The following is a 23,115-nucleotide window of genomic DNA, read 5'->3' as shown; positions in this document are numbered from 1 at the left end:
ATATATATATATATATTATTATTATTAGCGAATGTCCCCATGGGAGAACGATAAGCAGGTGATTAACATTTCTTAATGTTCTTCTTATTTCCCCAGTATTTCTTCATTGCCTCCCCAAAGGCCTTCTTCCTTTCTTCGGTCCACTTTGGTCGGAAAGGTTTAGATTCCGTCTCTGGAGTAAACTTCCACTTGTCGATTTTTCTTCTGAATGTATCCCGGTCTGATGTGTTTGTTATGTCAATTTTTGCCTTTTTCAAATCCTTCTTAACTTCAGTTACCCAGGGTATTGTTGCCTTAAGTGATGTCATATAGTCCAATAGACGTTTAGTTAACCTGTTTCCAGGTAATCTGTCTATATGTCCATAAAACTTCATCCGCCTCTTCCTGATATCTGCCTCGATGTTTGATATTTTTTCGGTTGTCTCGGTAGTCTGCAGCCTGTATCCATCTTGTGTGTATCGTGGTCCTAGGATTTTTCTAATAATTTTTCTCTCTACTTTCTTAATTTCGTGTAAATCTAATTTTCTATTCAGGGAGAGTGTTTCACTTGCATATGTGACTGTTGGTTTGATGACTGTGTTGTAGTGTCTGATTTTAGTGCCTTTTGATAGACATTTCTTGTTATATATATTTTGAATAAGTCCGAATACTTTCTTGATTTTCTGTAATCGGTTTTTTTGTGCTATTTTCTCAAGTCCTGTTGGTTCAATAACTTCACCGAGATACTTAAAGTGCTTGACTCTAGTTATTTCACCATACTTTGTTTTTAGTTTCGAAATATCTAATTTTGAGCAGATGAATTCTGTCTTCTCAAAGGAGATTTGCAGGCCAACCTTCTCAGCACATTCTTTAAGTGTCTCAATTTGTTTTACTGCTGTTTCTTCACTGTCAGTTATAATTGCCAAGTCATCTGCAAACGCTAAATAAGGGATGTTCAATTTTCCTTTACCTCTTCCTAGTTCAATTGGCTTCCAAAAGCTTTGTTTCCTTAGTGTTACTTCCCACTCTTTCATAACTTTGTCCAAAACTATATTGAATAATAGTGGTGAGATCCCATCTCCTTGTCTTACTCCTGTTTTAATTGAGAATGGTTCCGAAATTTCCCCTCTGAATTTAATTTTTGATTTGGTTTCTGTTAGTGTTTGTTCAATTAGTTTTCGGGTTTTAGTGTCTAGGCCTCGTTCTTCGAGAATGTGACATAGAGACTGTCTGTCTATGGAATCGTATGCCTTTTTGAAATCAACGAATGTGCAGATTATTGGTTTTGACCTGATTGCTTTAATCTTTAAAATAGTTTTAAGGTTGAATATCTGTTCCGGGCATGATCTATTAGGACGAAAGCCTGCTTGGTAGTCTGAAATTGTATGTTCTAGTTGTTCTTGTGCCCTCTTTAGGAGACATGCAGATAGAATTTTGTAGGTAACTGGTAAAAGTGAAATGCCTCTGTAGTTGTTTACGTCTGATCTCTCTCCCTTTTTGTGCAATGGGTGAATTAGTGCACACTTCCACTCCTCTGGGATATTTTCTGTCTGCCAAATTTCTTGGATGATGCTAGTGATCTCTTTTAACGAATTTGGACCAAGGTTTTTCAGTAGTTCAGCTACAATTCCATCTTCTCCCGATGATTTATTATTTTTGAGTTTTCTAATGTGACTATAAATTTCTTCTTGAGATGGTGGTAGTGAAGTCTCATTCGTGTGTTCTGGTTGTAATCTGGGGAATCTTGTACTTGGTTGTGGGCAATTTAGGAGTTGTGAGAAATATTTAGCTAGTTCTTGGCAATTTTCTTTGTTAGTTAGTGCCAATTTTCCATTCTGTTTCCGGAAGCAGAGATTTTGTGGAGTGTATCCTTTGATTTGATTTGCGAATATTTTATAAAAATCTTGAGTGTTGTGGTTCTTAAAGTTTTCTTCAATTGTGTTTAGCTGTTCATTAAGGTATTTTCTTTTAGTTTGTCTAAGTATTTTAGCTGTTTGTTTTCTCACTTTGAAAAATGTTTGTTGTGTGGTTTCTGATTTGTCACAATTGTAATTTAAAAAGGCTTGTTGTCTCTCTTCTAATGCGTTATCACAATTCGAATTCCACCATGGATGCTTGGATATTTTCTTTAACGGAATCAAATCTCTTGCTTTCTGTATAATTTTCGTTCGGAAATCTTTCCAGTTGTTTGTTGGTTGTTTATCCCATGCTTCTGTAATTTCTGATTCCTTGATATTTTTCAAGTCAAATTTGGGAATTAGTGGTGATTTCCTTTGGCGTTTCCTTTTTGGAGTGAATTTAATTTTAACTCTGGTAAGGTAGTGGTCAGAATCTATATTTGCCCCTCTGCGGACTTGAACGTCGTGTATTTCTTTCTGGAAGTCATAGGAGATCGCAACATGGTCTATTTGAAATTCACCAAGCTGAAGGTTTGGTGATCTCCATGTTTTTTGTTTCTTGGGGTCTTTTCGAAGTGATGTTGTCACGATTTTTAGGTTGTTTTGCTGACATAACTCGATGAGTCTCATGCCGTTCTTGTTTGTGAATTTGTGTGCAGGGTAATTACCGACTGTTTTTTTATATTTCCTCTCTTTGCCAATTTGCGCGTTGAAATCCCCTAGAAGAATTTTTACATCCTCCTTTGGAATTTTGGACATTTCAGTTTCGAGTTTTTCCCAAAATTTTTCTGTCTTCTCTGGTTCTTTTTTGTTGGCAATGTTGGTAGGTGCATGAACATTAATAAATGTATATATTTTGTTGGTGTGCTTGATTCGCATGGTCATTAGTCTGTTACTGATTTGATTCATGTCTATAACAGAGTCAAGGGTGTCCTTATTTACAATAAAAGCCATGCCAAATATTGCAGCTCCTTTGCCAATTTTCTTGTCTGTTTTACTTTTAAAGATACGGTAATTGTTGTAGTCTATTGTTTCTGAATCAGTGAATCTGGTCTCTTGGAGAGCAAGGATTTGAATTTTCTGTTTGTTGAGTTCTGTTGTAAGATTATGAAGTTTGCCTGTCTGAATTAGTGTCTGAATGTTAAAAGTGCCAATAAATGTATGGGACTTTCGTGGACGTTTACTAGAGAACTCCGACTTTCTCTGTCGTACGAGCCCAAGCTCCCCAGAATCCGATAGCTTGGTTGTCGCCACAGGGTGAGTGGATTGGCCACCTGGGGTAATATTAATTTTACTTGTACGAATCATACTGCTTGTAATTAAGTTCCAGCTAATGCTGGGTAGTTAGAACCAGGGATTGTTAGTTCCTGGAGCTTGGTGTTCAGCCGCACCTCACATGGTGAACAGACGCTGGCCAGAGTACCGGTGGTTGCCACACAGACGTGTCTGGGCTTTTCAATATGCTTTATCTTGTTGATAATGCTTGCCTCTTCCGCCAGTTCCGCCGTACCGATGATCTTCATCTCCGTCTTCACTACCGTTGAGGTCTTCGCCGTATCCCTGGCAAGGGACCCTCACAAGGTACTATCACCCGGGCCAGGTGAACCAAGGTTTTTTTACGAGGTGTTACTCCTCCCCCTCCTCCTTTTACAACCGGGCTTGGGACCGGCTTATATATATATATATATATATATATATATATATATATATATATATATATATATATATATATATATATATATAGTTTGTTTCCCTCCATTATATATATATATATATATATATAATGGAGGGAAACATTCCACGTGGGAAAAATATATCTAAAAACAAAGATGATGTGACTTACCAAACGAAAGCGCTGGCAGGTTGATAGACACACAAACAAACACAAACATACAAGTGTGTGTGTGTGTGTGTGTGTGTGTGTGTGTGTGTGCGGATGGATATGTGTGTGTGTGCGAGTGTATACCTGTCCTTTTTCCCCCCTAAGGTAAGTCTTTCCGCTCCCGGGATTGGAATGACTCCTTACCCTCTCCCTTAAAACCCGCATCCTTTCGTCTTTCCCTCTCCTTCCCTCTTTCTTGAAGCAACCGTTGGTTGCGAAAGCTTGAACTTTGTGTGTATGTTTGTGTTTGTTCGTGTGTCTATCAACCTGCCAGTGCTTTCTTTTGGTAAGTCACATCATCTTTGAACTATCTTCATACTGAAGAGTGATTGAAGACACTTTTAAAAGGATAACTTCATTAACAAATGAAACTCAATTTTAATGCCCTAATATCCACACAACTACATACAACAGAAATATTTCTCCTGAGACATTGCCTGTGACATGTCTACATGATGAACACTAGGGTCATGGCAGATGGTGGTGTGAAGACCTTGGACATTACTGGGACAGTACTGCTGGCATGCGATGGCTGACATGCTGCTGGTGCAGACCAGCATTAACTGGCCCAGGTCTGCCAGCATGTAGTGCTGACATGAAACTGCTGTTACTGTCAACTGGTGGCACTGGAACTGAACAGTTAATGCGGTCAGACAGAACTGCTGGTACTGCCGACTTGAAGCATAGGGCATAACTGACTTTGCATGATCTGGTGGTGGCCTAAAGAGTTGTGAGCAGATGGGTATCTGTGTGGTGCTGTGAGGGCATGTGACCTGGCATAGGGAAAATGTACACTGTCGACAGGGCTCTCTGCTGTGAAAGGCACACCGCATCTCAGCAAGGTTGGTGCCCTAGACACTGTGGAGACAGCATGTAACTCTGTGGTAAATAGACCAGGCCATACAAGGAAAATATCTCAATGTTTATGAGAGCAATTTACACGTCCTCCTGGCAGGGAGTCTGCCTGCATGACCTGCCTGGTGTTTGAAGGAATTGGCTACCAACCAGACACATCCCTCTCTCCTTAAAAAGAGGTGGTGCTGCCATCTTGAAGATGAGCCACACTCCTGGGGGGAGGCAGCTCACCACCAGCACTGACTGTCCAGGGAACTGGAATGGTCAACAATACAGTCAGCAAAAAGAAAACATGTGCCCGGGAATTGACCAGAAAAATACAGTTGCAGAACCTTGCATTCCACACGCACTGAAATTGTGGGGAAAAATCAAAAGGAAAAGATACCACACTGCATATATAAGAGCATTGGAAAGCACATAACCTATGAATAAGAACGCAAGAGACAACTAACAAGACTGCTGAGCATGGGTGTAGGACCTGTGACTTTTGCTACATAAGAGTAGTACAGAAACTCTGCAAAAGCTCAGCACCAGGAACATGAAAATACAGAAATGAAACACTAATTAACACAAGAAAATGATTCCAATAAAACAAGCATGCCATTTCTATGAAGGGTAATGGTAAATGTCGTCCACCACAAGCAGTAATGGAGGTGGGCTGGGTATCAGAGGAGCTTGTGGCAAGACATCCAAGAAGGTGCAACCCAGGACCAAGAAGAACCCACAGTTGGGTCAGCATCATCAGTACAAATGGTGAGACAGATGGCTGGGTCAGCATCAACAATTGGAGTAACCATGTGGGCGGCTGCAGTGATGCCAGCGGGAATGACTAGGCTGGCCACATGGGTGGTGAGAGGACCAGCAGTGGCAGGGCTGGCATTGAACACACTGACAAGACAGTTGGCATCAGAATCAACAAGGCTGGCAATTCAGGAGGGCTGGTCAGAATAGGTCCACAATTGCACAAGCATTGGTCGGGACATGGCCAGTGATGGACAAATGAACAACAGGCCCAAAGTCATCACAGACACACTTGGAGACAATGGTGGGCCCAATCAGCACAGAGTTGGTAATGGCATGATGAATGAGAAGGCTGGAAGTGGCACTGACAGGATGGTCAATGAGTCAAGAGCCTGCCAGGACAGGGTTGCCAACATCTGGGCTGACAATAGGGTCAACATTATCACACACAGGCAAACAATGACACTAGGGCCATCCGTGACAGGGCCAGCAATGTGCAGACTGATTACAGGACTCATGTAATCACAGACAGGCTCAGTGACAACACTAGGGCTGACAGGGTCAGTGCTCACAGGAGGGCTGACCATGACAAGGTCGGTAAAAACGGGACTCATGCTGACAACAAGAGCGTCAGCATCTGATGGTGTCACTGGCATGGGCTGGGCCAAGAATGGTGTTACTGCCATTGGAGAACACTGAGAACAATACACAGAGTGCCAAATGGCACTACAACAACCTTGTAAACAACCGGACTGAAGTGGACTCAGTTTTCCACACACATAAAACTTGGATGCCCTGTACAGGTACAAGCTCATTTGAATATTGTGAAAAAAGATAGTCTGACATTAACTTAAGATGTGGCACATGTATTGTGCAGCTGGAGGCAACTGACATAACAAGAATGTACATTTAACTGTTCCACCAACAAATCAAAGCCTAAGTTCTTTAGGTGTGAATCAGAGAGAAACTGACAACACAAACAAGAAATTTCTGCACCTGAAACTGGCAAGAAAATGAGCATCCATATCTTTGATGCCATAGGCAATAAAACGCAACTCCAACTGTTGACAGTATGGGTCCCAGACATCTTTCTGACCATAAAACACATGAAAAAGTGGTGCAATAGGGGAGTGGCATATTGAGATGCAGTGGTAGTAGCCAAACCCTGAACTGAGTTACACTGTCTAACAACTTCTGAATTTGCTGCTACTGCAAGTGAAGAGCTTGAGACAATAGCAGCTCTGATGATGCGACAGACATTATGATACATGTGAACATGCAAACTGAGTGAGCAAACACTGTCATCAAATTGCAAACTCAAATCTTGCAACACTGAAAACAGCTTAGATTAGCAGTGCGCATGAGAATTCACACTGGTACACACTTTAATGAACCGCATGAGACTACCAGAAAAGACAATAAATACTAAGAAACTTGCAGCATAGACTGAAAATCATATCCAAGAGTAAGATTTGTGAATGCAAAGAACACTGCCTTTTGACTGGGGAAACAGAACATGTGGGAAAACACTACCCCAGAAAAACTAACTAGCACACTATGAACAAACAAAACCTGCTCCAGCAAACAAACCAATACACAGAAAAACTCTAAAACCAGACCAAAAGAACACTGAAATACAAAAATAGTGAGAGATGATGTCAAAACACACTTTTATCATGTCACCATTGAAGCATGGCATATGAGAGGAGAGAAGACAACAACAACAACATACTTTAACACACGTGGACACAGATTCATCATAACTGACATATGGCAGATGAGAATAGAGAAAGTAATGTCAAATCCACATATCCCTCATGGGAGAGACAGGTGCCTTGCCAATGAAGAATGGTGGATACACTAGAACAACACTGAGAAAACCCTTTTCCTCTTACTGAGATGTGATCAAAGACACTTTCTCAGGAATAATTTCATTAACAAATGAAACTCAATTTGACATTCGTCAAAAGGAAAATCTGTGAAGTCAGTGTCAGTGTTGCTCCACATTCGCCATGAATCCTCTGCTGAATCACTAGAAACATGCACATTGTCACTGTTTTCTTCGTCATTGTCACTTGAATTGTTTTGAAACGAATCACTATCATAATCAAAATAATTTTCACTCTCGTTTTCACTTAGAGATTGCTCTAAAAGATCTAAAAATCTCTTCCTCAGAAAGGACTGTACGTGAAGAACTAGCCATTTCGAGCGCGTGGACTCAGACGTAATAATTACAATCTTTGAGTTAACACAGCTGCTACTATTCGACACCGAGTTAATGCTAGTTCTCCTAGATGGCAGCACACTGCAGCAATAATGCCTAGTAGACTCAAAATACATCTGAGAGCTTCGAAAAGTCGTGTCGAATGAGGCTCAACATTGGAGTGGAAAACAAATTTCGCGATGTCGAGTGGCACTCGACATTGGAGTGGAAAGGGTTAATGTATTAGTGTATCTTGCAACTTTTGCTCCCATGTGATTATTACAGTCCACAATCAATCTTGGTGAGTAGCTGCACTTTAATTATAATCATCTGGTATTATGAGAAAGCTATGGAGAATGATAAATTACAAGACTCTAACAACTACTGTTCCATTCACGCTAGGCAATGACCCAAGACCTACTAAAAGACAATATCAATCTGTAGCTGCTTTCAAGTAAAGGTGAGTAATAATTAGTTTATTTATTTTGAATACTTTCCTCACCTACTGAAAATATCACATGCCACATTAGTGTTGCACTTAGCTAGAAGGGCACTGTTACAAAATAAAATCTATGCAACATATAAGCATTACTGTGAAATCTTTTGTGTGTATGAAATATTTTTAAAGTACCACTTATTGGGAAAGCTCAAGTATTTCATTGATTTGCTCATCTGGGATTTATATACGTATCTTGGTTGCAAAGAGGAAGACAGGATGTTTCACTTTCAAGAAAATTTCATTTTAATTTTTAAGTGTTGAAGTTTCTCCATTAGGCTTGATTATAATACTTGCGCCCTTGTGGTAGGAGGGGAGTTCAATAAGTAATGCAAGACATTTTTTTCTGAAGCAGGTTGGTTTTATTCAGAATTCCTATACACCATATTATTCCTTACTCTTTTGGCTACAAAACCCTTCTTTTCAACATAATCTCCATTCCATGTGATGGCCTCACACAACCTTATGGGAAGAGCCTATATGCTACCACTCTTGTTATAACTTCAAGTTGAACAAATATATTTCAAGGATGACGCAATACATGAAAGTCACAGATCAAGTAAACAGAGTAAGGTGTGTGTGTCACTTTAACAGTCAAATCATAACTGAGTCCAGGTCTAGCGGCCGCTGGCTGGCTGGCCGTTCAGGTGGCGCTGCTGCTGCATGGCTGGCAGACAGCACCACATGTAGAGGACGCGCGTAACTGCGCGGCGCCACTTTGAAAGATCGGCGAGTTACAACACTTTTCCCCCCTTTTAAGTTTTTGCACAGGTCTTGATGGAGATGGCCTGTAGATTGCTAACGTCCATAGGTATTGTTTGACTGGCCATAAAGCCTCGAGGAGGAGGCTTCCCGTACAGACGGAAGTGTCCCCGATGATAGCGGGTTGAGATGACAGGAGACGTGGGGGTCAAATCTGCTGGGGCCCCATGCACCAATCTGCCCATTGTGGCAAGTCCAGTTGTTATAAAAGGAGACATGGGCAATGTGTCCACATCCGTAGGAGAAGGAGGCGAGTAGAGTTGCTCCGACAGATGGTGGTCATCTGGTTCCTGTATGGGCACGTCTCCTTTTGGCGGCAGTTCTTGTGCTGGCACCGATATGATGGTGAGAGGACTGTGTTGTGAGTAATGAGAGATTCCAGGATCCCGAGCGTCAGGTAGAGCCGAAGGTGGTGTAGTGGCATTCAGAACAGGCGTTGCCGGCACACGAGGCCGAAGCTGGTCTGAATGACGCACTGCAACGCCTGTGTCTGTCTGGATTTCATACAGGCATTGGCCACGGTGTTGTAAGATGCGTCCAGGGCTCCATTTTGGCTGCCTGCCATATCCTCGTACCCATACAAGGTCGCCGGCGGTGAACCGGCCAAGTGAAGGCACCCGCGGCCGTGAGGTGGAAGGTCGCAGAAGATGAAGTAGCGTGCGGGGTTGTCAGCCATGTGAGAGGTCAGCCGGGCTGTGGTCGCCCATGGGGGTGAAACGGTAAGAAGCCAGAAATTGGAGAAGCGCATCATCAGCAGCAGAAGAAGTCAGGCGTTTCCTCATCTGAGCCTTAAATGTGCGGACCAGTCGTTCAGCCTCACTGTTTGACTGTGGATGGAACGGAGGGGCCGTGACATGCATGATGCTGTGACGGGCATAAAAATCTACAAAACTGGAAGAGGCAAATTGCAGACCATTATCAGTAACAAGAGAAGAGGGAAGGCCTTCCAAAGAGAAAATGCGAGCTAGAGCATTGGTGGTTGCCGCGGTGGTAGGCGACGTGCAACGGACAAAGAAAGGAAAGTTAGAGTAGGCGTCAATAACGAGAAGCCAATAAGTACCTAAAAAAGGTCCTGTGAAGTCAGCATGAATACACTCCCAGGGCTTCTCAGGCGAAGGCCACGTTGACAAAGATGACTTTGGGGCGGTGGCCTGTGATGCACAAGGGCTGCAGGTAGTGACCATGTGTGCAATTTCAGAGTCAATGCCGGGCCAGTACAAATGACAGTGTGGCAGAGATTTTGTGCGAGAGACACCCCAGTGCCCTTGGTGAAGTAGGCGCAAGACCAAAGCATGCAAAGACACAGTTACCACAGCACGTGGCGAAGCATTTTCAGTGGAAAGGAGGATAACACCACCCCTAGCCGTGAGGCAGTAACGCAAAGGATAGTAGTTCTGCAACGGATCAGAAGTCTTAGCAAATGGACAATGTGGCCAACCCTTCTGAATACAGTGTAAAACCCAGGAGAGGGTAGGGTCAAAACATGTAGCAGCCGCCAGCTGGTCCCCGGTGATGGGGAACCCATCCACAACCCGCTGCTCGGCAACATCCAGGTGGAAACACAAGAGTTCGTCCCTTTCGAATGTCAGATCAGGACCCATGGGAAGGCGAGACAGTGCATCAGCATTCGCATGTTGAGCCATTGGCCAGAAATGAATCTCATAATTGAAGCGAGACAAGTAAAGAGCCCAACACTGGAGGCGGTGTGCAGCCTTGTCAGGAAGTGACGTTGATGAAGGAAACAAGTGGTTTGTGATCTGTAACAAGATTAAATTTGGATTCATAGAGAAAAACACCAAACTTATGAAGAGAATAAATAATGGCCAAAGCTTCTTTTTCAATTTGAGAATACTTTTGTTGGGCATCCGTGAGCGTTTTGGAGGCATAAGCAATGGGTTGTTCAGAACCGTCAGAAAAACAGTGCGCAAGGACTGCACCGACCCCATATTGAGAGGCGTCCATGGCAAGAACAAGATGTTGGCCAGGTTGATAAGCAGCCAGGCACTCGGCCTGTTTCAGCATAGTCTTCAATTTCTGGAAAGCTGCATCGCATGATGCGGACCAGTGAAAAGGCACGTTTTTATGCAACAGGCGATGCAACGGCTGAGCCACCAAAGCAGCAGACAGTAAAAACCTGTGATGTATGCTATTTTCCCAAGAAGGCCAGCAGTTCCTTAACAGATGTAGGGTGAGGAAGGGCATCGATTGCAGCGACAGTTTGCTGAAGCAGACGAATACTATCCTGAGAGAGTTGAAACCCCAAGTATGTGATAGATGCCTGAAAAAATTTTGATTTCTGAAGATTACACTTAAGACCGGTAGTCTGTAAGACATGAAAAAGTGTGTGGAGATTCTGAAGATGTTCTTTAGTGGTGGAGCCAGTGACAACAATGTTGTCCATGTAATTTATACAACCGGGGACAGTGAGCAATAATTGTTCCAAGAATCGCTGAAAGAGAGCAGGGGTGCTGGCAACCCCGAATGGCAATCATTGGTATTAATAGAGGCCGAAAGCCGTGTTAAGGACCAGAAACTGCCAGGAAGCAGTGTCGAGAGGAAGTTGATGATAAGCTTCTGACAGGTCAAGTTTAGAAAAATACTGACCTCCAGCAAGTTTAGTGAACAATTCTTGAGGTCAAGGCATAGGGTAAGTGTCAATAAGGCATTGAGCATTTACAGTGGCCTTGAAATCACCACAGAGACGAATAGCACCATTTGGCTTAGCAATGACAACGACAGGAGAGGACCACTCACTGGAAGTGACAGGAAGCAAGACCCCTGAAGCAGTGACACAATCCAGCTCCCGTTTGACCTGATCATGAAGGGCCACAGGAATGGGCCGAGCCCGAAAAAACTTAGGCCGAGCAGTGGGTTTGAGGGTGATATGAGCTTCAAAGTCATTTGCATGGCCTAACCCAGGAGAAAAAAGCTACGAAAATGTCGTCGACAAGGAATCCAATTGAGCATAAGGAATAGCATCAGAGACGATATAGACAGAGTCATCTATGGAGAACCCAAAAACGTGAAAGGCATCGAAACCAAAAAGATTCTCCGCATTACTATGGTCTACCACAAATATGGGAACAGTGCAAATGACAGATTTGTAAGATACCTCAGCATCAAATTGTCCTAAGAGAGAAATCTTCTGTTTATTGTAAGTTCGTAATTGCCTAGTGACAGGTGACAGGATTGGAGAACCCAACTGAAGATAGGTCTGAGAATTGATGATAGTGGCAGCAGAACCAGTATCCACCTGCATGCGAACATCTCGACCAAATATTTGGACAGTGAGGAATAATTTCCCTGAAAGGGAAGAAGTACAATTGACAGAGAACACAGAATCAGAATCAGCGCCATGTTCATGAACATCATGTATGCGGTTGGATTTGCAAACGGATGACACATGACCCTTTTTTTTGCATTTGTGACACATGGCCCAATGTTGTGGACAATCCTCTCGTGAATGTTTTGTAAACCACCGCAGACATGAAGGAAGTTGCCGTGGATTTTGCTGCAGTTTCTTAGAGGTTTGTTTGCAGTTAGGCTGAGGCTGCGCTTGGGAATGTACTGCGGCCATGTCAGCTGGCAGGGACACGCCACATGCTTTGTCAACAGCACACAGAGCTTGTATTTCCCCGACGTCACCCCATGCCTCTATTCACACTCCAGCGGCGTGAGAAATTTCAAAAGACTGAGCGATGGATAGGACTTCACCTAGAGTCAGATTTGCCAACTGAAGGGCATGTTGGCTAACTTCTTTGTCGGGCACCGACCGGATAATAGCATCCCATACCATGGAATCGGCGTAGGATTCTTTGTGAATTTCAGTAACAAATTGATACTTTCTACTGAGGTCACGAAATTCAGCAGCCCAAGAGCGATAGGATTGATTTGGTTGTTTTTGACAATGATAAAAGGCAACACGAGAGGCTACCACATGCATATGCTTTTGAAAATAAATGGACAGAAGTGAGCACATTTCAGCAAAGGACAAAGATGCAGGATCTTTCAAAGGAGCCAATTGTGACAACAACCGATACATTTGAGGTGAAATCCATGAAAGGAACAGAGACTTACATGTTTGGTCATCCGTGACATGAAATGCCAAGAAGGTGCTGTCGAAGACATTTTTTATAATCAGACCAGTCTTCTGCCGTCTCGTGGTAATGAGGAAAAGGAGGTAGAGACAACGACGAGAGACGCCCCACATTTGATGCCGCAACAAAATCACGAATCACATTTGTGAGAAGCGTTTGCTGTTCTACGAGACCTTGCAATAGTTGCTCTAAAGTAGCCATGGAAACACGTGGGTCAACGGTGAAAAAGAAAAAATCCCATCCTCGTCACCAATTGCTATAACTTCAAGTTGAACAAATACATTTCAAGGACGATACAATACATGAAAGTCACAGATCAAGTAAACAGAGTAAGGCATGTGTGTCACTTTAACAGTCAAATCATAACTGAGTCTGAGTCTAGCGGCCGCTGGCTGGCTGGCCGCTTAGGTGGCGCTGCTGCTGCATGGCTGGCAGACAGCGCCGCATGTAGAGGATGCGCGTAACTGCGCGGCGGCACTTTGAAAGATCGAGGAGTCACAACAACGCTATTGGTCAACATCAGAGCCAACATCTTGCTACATCAATAACTTTCTCACCATCCACATACTACTTCCTGTAGAGTGCATCTTTCATTGAGCCGAACAGCTGGAAGTCATAACGTACAAGATCCCTGCTGTAGGGTGGATGAGAAAGAATAATAGAATGAAGTTTTGTGAGCTTTTCTTGTGTGCACAGAGTTGTGTGAGGCCTTGAGTCATTATGGAGAAGGAGAAGTTCATTTGCATTTTTTTGGTAACAAACATACTGAAGTTGTTTCTCAAATTTCCTGAGGGTAGCACAATACCCTTCAGAGTTTATCATTTCACCATGAGGGAGGACATCAAACAGAATAACCATTTCAGAAGACTATCACCATGACTTTACTGGCTGAGGGTGCAACCTTGAATTTTTTCTTACAAGGAGAGGTGGCATGGCGTGAATCCGTACACTGCCGTTTTGCTTCTGTTTCAAAGTGTTGAACACATGTTTCATTGCTGGTGACAATGTTTGACAAGAAATTGTTATGATCAGCCTTGTAAGGTGCAAAACGCCCTGCATAGATGGCCATTAGTTACTCTTTATGGTCTTTTGTTAGGTGGTGAGGAACCCAGCGTGCACACACGTTTGTTACCCCAACTGGAGAGTGTCAGCAATACTAACAGAGATGTCCAGTTGAGCAGCAAGGTGTTTGATTGTGATCCACCTATCGCCTCAAATCAGTGTGTCCGCACATTCTAATAGCTGTGTGAAGCTGGCTGGAATGTAGGATATTGGTCAGGTTTGTGCAACCTTGTTGTAATGATGACAGATGCCTTGCCCAATGATTACAGTGCTTTTATTCATTGCCAGGCCTCCGTATACATTCTGCAAGTGCCTATGAATATCTGTGATGTGCTGGTTTTCTGCAAAAAGAACCTCAATGGCAGTTCTCTTCTTGGAATGCATCTCTGTTACAGATGACATTTTGAAGGTTATGCATAGTGCTGCCACCTATCAGAGCTTCTTGAAAGTACAGGACTGAAGCAGGAATATTCTATGATGTCCCATACAAATTCTGCATTTTTCAGCTGACATTGGCTAAGAAAAAAATGTGGTGCATTACTTATATAATTATGGTTATTCCTCATTCTGAAGTTACTGTTTTCTGGTGGATTCCGGCGGCTAGAGGAAGCAATGAGGTGCTGGAGTGCAAGACTCACACATCCACTTCATCATTGGACTTACTTGGAGGTGCTTTGCCAATCTTCTTCTCAGGATAGCATGCTGTGACGATCTGCCCAACTTCTTCTCCGAAGATATGATGCTGTTTGGAGGAATTTTCTCTACTCTTAAAATGATTGCGTGCAATCAGTATACTTTTAAATCAACCCTACTACATTTCACTCTCACAAACAGAACACCACATATTTGGTAAATCCAATGACTTCCAGTCCGTCAGAAACTATTGATTACTTTTACAATAAATACAGTTCCAAAAATCTCTCAAAGTTCTCTCAAGTCCACCAGCCACAATTCTAGCGAGTCAGAAAGTAAGTGTAAGTAAAAGTAAGAGTCTTTTCTTTTCTTTCATACAATTCAGCTGTTTACAATAATGACTGATGTAGCACCGTCACGGAGTAAGGTGTGCTTGCTCTTAGTGCTTGTCATGTAACTTCTGTGACAAGCACGGCAACCACTTGCCTGCACTGATCGACCATCACTGTTGTCGTATCCTCTTGACACATGTCCACCCTGCACACACAGAAAACTGCTGCGAGGTAGACACTCTCCCGTGTCTCACACTCGTACATAAAATATTGGGTGTTCGAGATGGTGGAAAGCCGAGGGTCTCTAGAATTTGCGTCGAAATTCTCGAGGCACTACATATCCCTCCCCTTAGCTCGAACACTCGATATTTAATGCATATTCAGTATGTACATTGACACAAGATAATAATTCGTTACCTTCTAACAGTGCCGTGCATATTTGACCACAATTACAAACTGTGAACCTTTCAATCCATGTTGGAGTTATCTTTGTTTTCTGTTCCTCTTCCATTCGTAAATTCCAGGTGCACATAACTTATGAATATTCTGCTGCTTTGCTCTTACTTCATGTACCACTTTTTCTAAGTATGTACTAAATCATTACTTGTTATAATCTGGAGGAACTCTGGGTAGAATAAAAGTGTCCCCTTCTTGGACATTTGTAAACTTGACAAGGCTAGTGGAATAGAGAATTCAAACTTACCAGAATAATCTCTATAAAATTGTGTGACTTCTGTCATGATGCTGTCCTTCCCTTTAGGAACAGTACCTATAGCTTATATGGGTTGATCCTAGGAGTACCCTTTCTCCTTCTGTTTTGGTAGGTACGTCCCTTTTAATTTCCTAAGCTATGGTACAGGTCGATCCCCTTCTTGGTGACCCTGCCTGCACAGTATAGGTCAGCCTCTCTTTGGTCTGCCTATGTGCCCTTTTTTCCATTCAATAAATGGTGGGTGCACCCTCCTTCTCCTTCCTGAGTAGGCCTCCTGGTTCATTGCCTGAGCATACATCTTTATGAATACAATTCTTAAATAATCTCTGGTAAAATTACACTCTACTTTACCCTCATATTCCACTTTATAATACATCATCTTATGCCCTAGAGTCCTCTTTCAATCCTCACTTTTACTGTATAAATAGATATCCTGCAATTTCATAAGATACAATGCCTTTTCGCCAAGGACCATCATGGCATAAGTAAATATATATTTTAGAGTGAAAAAAAAAAAAAAAAAACATAACGATGCAGAACCGTCACATATCCAAAATGTAATATGTGAATCGATTCAGATGTACATGTATCAAGAGCAAACAAAAATAACAATGCAGAACCATCACATATCCAGAATGTAATATGTGCATCGATTCAGATGTATATATATCTATATTCCCCTACATCCCTTGGCAGTTCTGACATCGCTTTATGTTTCTAGCTCATAATTTTCATGTTTGTGTCTAAGTGCAATTTTGTGCGTATGTTGATGTGTGTTTGAGGAGCCTGATTCTTTGGCCTACTTATGTAAAATAAGTTGGAGGTTATAGGAAACCATGGAAAGTAAGAAGGACTTCAGCAATAGAAGTGTATGCATATGGAAAGAGGGAAAGATAGACCGGTACTCAATAGAGAAGTAAGAAAGGAAAAGTAGAAACGGTTGCTAAGATCAAAGAAGTGAAATAAGAAACCCCAAAGAGAGGAAAACCTTTCCAACTCCCGTTCCCCACCGGTACTTGAGTGAGAAGCCAGAGGAGGTATGATGTTAAACATCTCCTACAGAACGGACATTCTCACCTTCACCTTTGAAGTCCTCGAAGAAAGATCTTAGCAACTCCTATGGAATGGAAAATGATGAAGAATCAGTTACACTTGTCGGCGAGGGTCATTTAAAAGTTATGGTGTGTGTGTGTGTGTGTGTGTGTGTGTGTGTGTGTGTGTGTGTGTGTAGTTTTAGTCATGTTTGTACCTATACTACCCACCTTTCCAAAAGTGATACAAACCCTCCCTTTTACTTTGCATCTCACAAAAGGTATAAAATTACTCTATAAAAATAGAAAATTATACACTACGATAGCACAATTGTTTATTCATTCAGTTTACACTATTTTTCTTACATACATAAAGTACTTTGCTCAGTTTATGATATCTAGATATTACTTTGCTTGAATAGTACGATGATATTACCTTTATGCTAGTACTATTTCCTATTTGTTTCATTCCATGTTTAGATATCACTGCTCATTCGTGAATCTCTTCAATTAGTCACTATCTTGTAGTCATATTTGGTCACTTAAATACTAATATGATAGGATAGTGTAAGAGGCTATGAATAGATTACAGAATAGTTGAAGATTTGAAGGGAATTTAGTGTGGGAAACTAATGTGGAAGTAACACCGAAAACAACTCAGGGACCAACAGTCGTCACTCCACCCATTAACACAGAATGTTAACATCCCTGGAGTACAGATGTGACTCCTCCTGGATCCCATGGATCTGACATTAACCTCACTTGATTATTCACAGACCAATATTTCTCATTAAATTTCATGTGAAAGTTTCCGCACAATGAAACAATTACCATTTTATTAGGAAACACAAAACTAAGTAAAGTTATTCTATTTTCTACTCTGTCATGGACAAGTTTGAATTATTCATCCATAACCTTGCTAGGATCATTAGGATTCGAAAAAGCAACAGTCGAAATGTTTCCGGAGATTTTACTCTCAGTAATTTCTTGATCTATAATTATCTCAAATGGTTCCACCAGAATACTTACATTTATAATGTCAAAGTTGGCTAATTTTTCTTTAAAATTTTGTTCTACATTGTTTATTCACAAACTGACAGTTCATATACTAACACCTGGAATACTCGATTGAATAATCGATATTAATTCCTTAGACCACTCTGTTCTCTCTTTTAAGATAGTCATTTTCTGGTTTACAGAATTACATTTAACATTACATAAAGTTTCACAAGATTCTAATTTTTTGATAAGATTGGGGTCTTTATTATTACATTTAGCGTCAAATTTAGTTTCCAAAGCAATCGTGCCTTCACACAGATTACTCAATTCTTTATTCTGAGTGTCTACTTTGACATACAACAAAGTGATGTTTGTTGCTTGGCTTTTCCAAATTTTATTTGGAGCCTGTAACTGAGAACTTACAGATTCTACCTCTTTACTTAGAGTTGCGCTTAAAGCTTTAGTCTGGTCTTTTATAGTTGCAGTCTGGGTATCTATTTTAGTACCGATTGAGTGTATCAAGTCTAGGGTTTTCTTGAAATGATCATCTAAATCTTTTCTAAAAGCATTTAAAAATTCATCCTGGGCTTTGAAATGATCATCTAACTTAGCGTCTAATCTAGTTAGAGCTTCACTCTGGGCTTTAATTAAATTTACTAATTCAGACAAGTCATGCCATTCTTTAGCAATTTTCATAGCCATGGCTGGTTCTGACTTCTCCCCAACTGGTTGTATACTGTCCATGCTTCTATAGATTTTTGCTCTTGTGAGCATCTAATACAGTACTACAGGGTGGCGCACAAAATGTGTCACCATTTTGTTTTTGAATATAAACTTTATTGTCAATACAATTTGAAAGGAACATATACTACAATGAAGAGCCGTCCATAGAGATTTTTTCTAACTCAGCACATGCTCAATATGTCCACCATTTCATTTCCTGACTTCCTTCAAATGAACACTGAAGTTAGTGATTACCCTACAGCACATGTCTTCCGTAATTTCACTGCAAGCTTGAAGAATAAGTCTTCTGATGTCCATTAAATCACTTGGAAGTTTTGGGAAAATTTTTTCCTTTAGGTACCCCCAAAGAAAAAAGTCACATGGATTAAGGTCTGGACTATTGGGGGGCCAATTTTGTCCATTATTGAAGCTTAGGCCAAGGTTGCTTCACTTCCAATACTGTTCCTTCCTATACAAATTTATCGTACAACCTGTGAATGGTCTTATTGCAAGGGACCCATCGTGTGTTAAACTGTTGTCGAAAATGCCTCTGAGTCACAATAAGGCCTTTTGTTTCATGAAAAAGTAACACCATTGCCGATCGTTGCTGTGTTGTCAGTCTTCCATTGTCAGCCATTGCTGCTTACTAGTCTTCTAGCGGCAGTATCGTGAATTACATGTCATTTCGTAACTCATTTGTTTTTCCAAGCTCTGCTGGTACTGCTGTAGAGATCCCAGAGGGATATCTAATGTGCGTCATAAATTGTGAAAGAAACAATTGGTAACACATTTCGTGCGCTATGCTGTAATTTCAATTATACCAATTACACAGTAAAAGTTTGCATCATAGTATTTTGTAACACCTCTTACTAGAATAATAAAGTTTTTATTTCAGACTCACCTGGCATAGAATTTTATGCTGTGTCTATGAGCAGGTGCAGTATCAGCAATGGTGAATAGCACAGGCTCCGGCAGCTTCGAACGGTTGTTGCAGTGTCGGCGAGAGGACACGAAGTCAGCAATGGTGAATGGCAGTTGCAGACAGAGACGGTGGCTGGTTACCATGTTGGTGTCATTGGCAGGATACTGCATCGACATCAGGGCTGGTTACTGCATCAACATCGGCTGGTTACTGCATCAGTGTCGGCTGGGTCGACGTATGTGTGAGGACTGTTTACTTCCTCACACCAAATCTTCTTAATTGAACTATTCTCTGCGTCTTCCTTTGTTCTGAGCTTATTAACTTTTTTGCCCTTTTTTTTCTTTTAGGTAGAATCCAATTCTGTGTAACGGTTTCTTTGTCTTGTTACTCTCAGTTGCTATGACAACTCAGTATCTTCTTATCTCAATTTCTGTTGTAAAATTCCTCCTTTTTGAGTCATGTGATGGTCACCATGTTCTGGCAGTTTCCTGCAACTAGAGGAAGTAATGAGGTGCTGGTGTGCGAGACTCACATGTCCCTTTCATCACTGGACTTATTTGGAGGTGCTTTGCCGATCTATTTCTCAGGATAGCGTGCTGCGACAATCTGCCCAACTTCTTCTCCGAAGATATGATGATGTTTGGAGGAATTTTTTCTACTCTTAAAAAGATTGCATACACACAGGATACTTTTAAATCAACCCTACTATATTTCACTTCCACAGACAGAACACCACATAACAGTTTCACATCAATGAATGATATTTCATAAATCCAATGACTTCCAGTCCATCAGAAACTATTGATTACTTTTACAATAAATACTGTTCCAAAAATTTCTCAAAGTTCTCTCAAGTCCACCATCTGCAATTCTAGTGAGTCAGTAAGGAAGTGTAAGTAAAAGTAAGAGTCTTTTCTTTTCTTTTACACAATTCAACTGTTTACAATAATGACTGATGTAGCACCGTCTTGGAGTAAGGTGTACTTGCTCTTAGTGCTGGTCATGTAACTCCTGTGATGAGTGCAGCAACCACTTGCCCATGCCAATAGACCATCACTACTGTTGTATCCTCTTGATACAAGTTCACCCTACGCACACAGAAAACTGGTGTGAGGTTGACACTCTCCTGTTTCTCATGCTCATACGTAAAATATTGGGTGTTCGAGATGGTGGAAAGCCGCAGGTCTTTAGAATTTGCATCAAAATTCTTGAGGCACTACAGTTTTGTTGTGTACACTCTCTGGGTTTCTTAATGTGACACTCTGCATTCTCTATTTAGATAGTGTGAAAACCAGTTGCCACAATGTCTCTGCTTCCCTAGGAGAATACTGTGGACTGCACAATCAAATGCATTTGAAAAAAGCAGCTCTATGATCAGCCCCAGAGGACCAAATGATGCTAACAAGCTGCCATGTCATCCTGTGCCAATGGTGGCATTTTGATGTGGTATGGGGTGTATGGACTCAGCATACTGTTCTCCCACCAGTTATCAGTTTTCCAGACCTTGGAACCATTACTTCTTATTCAAGTAGCTCCTCAGTTGGCTTCATGAGTATCAGTGCACCCTGTTCCAGATGTCCCACCAAGAAAAAAATCCCTAGCAGTACCAGGAATTGAGCCCATGATCTCCACACAGCAGGTGGACAAATGTTTTTGAAGAGTTGCAGCAAATATCAGTTCGCAATATTTTGTCACTTAAATTTCATATGATCTGATTTGTGAATTGAAAACTAGCATGCCCTATGAATCCTTCTGCAGTACAAATTAGGATGGACTAATTATCTTATTTTGGATAAGGCATATTATTTTTCTTGTGTAGGTCATCTTTTCACTACCTTAGAGGAGGAAGTAAACAGCAAGACTATTCAGCAACTTTTATTTTGTATCTATACTTTATGGTCTTCATTGGACCACTCTAGTCAATTAAACAAAGGTTTGTTAATATTCAGTAATAAAATTCAATTCTTTAACAATTCAATAACACAGTTGAATAATGCAATGGCTATACAAAGGATTATTTTAATTTATTGTTGTATAAAGGATTTTTCTGTATTCTGTATGCCCAATATTTCTTCTTTCTTTCAGATATGCTTTTTTTTCTTCATTTGAAATCACTATTCCTCCAGTCCTTTTGTTGATCTTCATTTGTAATTGGATTTGTGTATCTTGCAGTATTTTGGTTTTGTCTGTATTCTTTTAGGTCATCTACTGTAATTTTGAGTTCTCTTATGTCTTTCTTAAGGTCTGTAATTCTGTGATGTTGCTCTTTCTAGTCCACAGTTCTTCTATTATTCTCTCATTAATTTTATTTTCTGGTTTTATGATCAGATTTCCAAAGAATGTGTTTCTTCTTCCAGTAACTTTCAGGTTTGCAGCTGGATCCCATCAACATTCTACCACCATATTTTGGCCAAGAGACATCCGGCCATCCTCAGGTGAGTAGATGAAGTAACGAAGAGACCTGATGCAGTTATGGTATTTATAGCAAATTCCGCACAAGCGAATTGTACTGGCAGGTTACGGCACAGGTGTTAGGGGGTGACACGCATGAGGCAGCCAAGTAGTGTGTGATGCCTTCAGTGGTGAAGAATGAACAGTCTAATCACTGAGTATCGACTGAGCATGTCAATTCTGCTGTGACCGCATAATTTTAATAATTGGATTCCTATTTGTATCCAGCTGAAAGCTGTTATTGTGATTTATTAAATAGCCAGCAAGATGTATTATCATGGATTCTTTAATTACAGAGTCCCAGAAGCTGGAAACCGGTGCTAAAATTTTGGTGTTATTGTATTCCATTGAATGTCCCATGGAAATGCAATGTTCTGCTACTGCTGATTTTAAGGGTTGCCACAGATGGGTGTGTCTTTCATGTTCTACACAGCGTTCCTGGACCGTTCATGTCATCTGACCTATAAATGCCGCACCACACTAACAGAGAATTATATAAACACCCGCCTTTCTCAATTGTAAATCATCTTTAATGGATCTGACTAAGGCCCTGCTCTTTGCTGGTGGATGGAAGATGATATTGATGTTATTTTTCCTAAGGAATCTGCCTATATTAGAAGATACGTTCCCGGCATATGGAAGGAACACAGTTGATTTATAGTCACGTCACCTCAGAGCATTGCTTCTTGTTATTATAATTGTGCATGGCCTTCTGTATTTGATGCAAAGTATAGCCATTCTATTTAAAAATCTTCTCCAGATGCACTAGTTCTTCGTGGAGGCTATCAGCATACAATATTACATTCGCCTGATGAATTAAAGTACTGAGAACACCGGCAGTTTGTGCGGAGTGATGGCAGCTGGATGCCTGAAGATATAGATAAGTATGTCTGGCTTTTCTGAACACCGAATGTCCCAAAGACCCGTCATTCTAAAAAGGGTAAAGTCCCATCTTTCTCAATCTCCATAGTAAACTTGATGTTCTCATATAAAGAGTTTAAATGACAAAGGAATTTTTCCAGTTCTTGACTGCCATGAGGCCAAACAATGAAAGTATCATCTATATAACACCAAAAAATTGTAGGCTTTAAGACGGCAAACTCACGAGCTTTCTCCTCAAAGTCTTCCATAAAAAGATTGGCCGCCACAGGGGACATGGGACCCCCCTGGCGACTCCGTCAGTTTGTTGAAAAAAATTGTTATTAAATAAAAAATACGTTGAGGAGAGAGTATGTTCAAACAAAGCCATCAAATCATCACTGAACAAGTTACCAATAAGATGTAGCCAGTCAAATAAGGGCACTTTGGTAAAAAGTGAGACCACATCCAATCTAACT

The sequence above is a fragment of the Schistocerca serialis genome, chromosome 3 (genome assembly GCF_023864345.2).
Source record: "Schistocerca serialis cubense isolate TAMUIC-IGC-003099 chromosome 3, iqSchSeri2.2, whole genome shotgun sequence".
Classification (NCBI taxonomy): domain Eukaryota; kingdom Metazoa; phylum Arthropoda; class Insecta; order Orthoptera; family Acrididae; genus Schistocerca; species Schistocerca serialis.
The sequence above is the reverse complement of the archived record's forward strand: the minus strand, read 5'-3'. Positions refer to the sequence as shown.